The sequence below is a fragment of the Pteropus alecto genome, unplaced genomic scaffold, assembly GCF_000325575.1.
Source record: "Pteropus alecto unplaced genomic scaffold, ASM32557v1 scaffold14, whole genome shotgun sequence".
NCBI classification, from domain to species: domain Eukaryota; kingdom Metazoa; phylum Chordata; class Mammalia; order Chiroptera; family Pteropodidae; genus Pteropus; species Pteropus alecto.
The window spans coordinates 13,272,870-13,274,577 of record NW_006436810.1 but is presented as its reverse complement, the minus strand read 5'-3'; the positions used below and the strand labels follow the sequence as shown (position 1 = coordinate 13,274,577).

The following is a 1,708-nucleotide window of genomic DNA, read 5'->3' as shown; positions in this document are numbered from 1 at the left end:
AAAATATTTTGAAAAGTATGCCCTTCGGAAGAAAATAACATTATCCAGGTGTCTATAATGTATCATTCACAGTGTCAGTGGTACAATCTGTATTAAAAAGATAAATTTATCAATCTAAGTGCTCTCTGGATAATACACATAATGACGGAAGAGCTCAGTTAGAGCTCTCCAGAGACACAGACCCATAGCATATATAAAGATACACAAGAAGAGATTTATTATGTGGGTTGGCTCATGTGATTACGGAGACTGAGAAGTTCCATGATATGTCATCTGCAGGCTTGAGAGTTAGGAAAGCTAGTGATACAATCTGAGTCCATTGGCCTGAGAACAAGGAGCTCTGAGTGCAGGAGGAGATGGATGTCCCAGATCAAAAAAGAGAAAGAATTCACCCTCTCTCTACCTTTTTGTTCTATTCAAGCCCTCACCTTTGTGAGGGTGGATCCTCTTTATTCAGTCTACTGACTCAAGTGCTAATCTCTTCCATAAACACCCTCAGGGACACACTCAGAAATAATGTTCTACCAGCTATCTGAGCATCCTTTGGCCCAGCCAGGTTAACGCATAAAATTAACTATCGCACGATTCAAAATCACCAGCATATGAACACCAGGAATAGATGCCTTATACCCAAGGGAACTAGCTATCAATGAAGGCCACACACAAAATGACCCAGATGTTGGAATTAGCAGATGCAGGTTTCTATAACAGATATTCTAACTATGCTGAAGAGTGTAAAGAAAAATATGCACAAAATATGGAAAAATAGGAAAGCTCAGAAGTAAAAGGGAACTATAAAGAGAGAAGGAGGGGTTTTAAGGAATTGTCTCAGGTGCCGTGGGGTTTGCAAGTCCCAAATCTGCAGAGTGAGCAGGCCGATAGGCTGGGCATTCAGGGATGACCTCAGGCTGTGGTCTTGAACCTGAGATCTTCAGGCTGGAAACTCAGGCAGGGTTTCTATGTTGCAGTCTTGTGGCAGAATTCTTTCCTGCCCAGGAAACCTTAGCCTTTGCTCCTAAGTTTTTTAAGCAGTTGGATATGGCCCATCCACGTTTTGGAGGGTAATAAGCTTTGCTTAAAACCTACTGAGTCAAATGTTAATCACCTCCAAAAACACCTTCCCAACAACGTCAGGAATGTGTCTGATTAGTCTACGGCCATGCTACCATGAACAAGCCCAATCCCATCTGATCTCGGAAGCTAAGCAGGGTTGGGCCTGGTTAGTGCTTGGATGGGAGACCACCTAGGAAGACCAGGTGCTGTAGGTGTAAAAAATAAAAAAAATAAAAAATAAGCTGACAAGGTCCTTGCAATCTGTGAGGTCAACCAAGGGTTGCCTTGCCTAAAAAAATAAAAAGTAAAATAAAATAAATAAAATAATAAAAAAGAATGTGATCAAATACTGGCACCATGGCATAGCCAAGCTGACACAAAATTAATCATCCCAAATGGTTATGTTTTAAAAGTATAAACATAAGCAGTATGTGTCAACAGAATAGGTGAATAAATTACTGCCTGTTGTAGACACTGTCTTGGTAATTTTTATCAGCACACTATATGGTGATAGAGAAAAGACAAACAAAATGTAAAATTGGATAAAAGTCATATTTTTAATTGTTCATGTATTCGATATATATATACATATTTTTAAAATTTTACTTTATTATTAGTTTCAAGTACACAGGACATTGGTTAGACATTTATATAG

At 38.9% G+C, this 1,708-nt stretch overlaps 1 pseudogene; it reads left to right on the top strand.

The window, feature by feature from the left end:
• Positions 1-1,149: 1,149 nt before the first annotated feature.
• LOC112481360 lies at positions 1,150-1,268 on the top strand (annotated as a pseudogene).
• Positions 1,269-1,708: the final 440 nt, after the last annotated feature.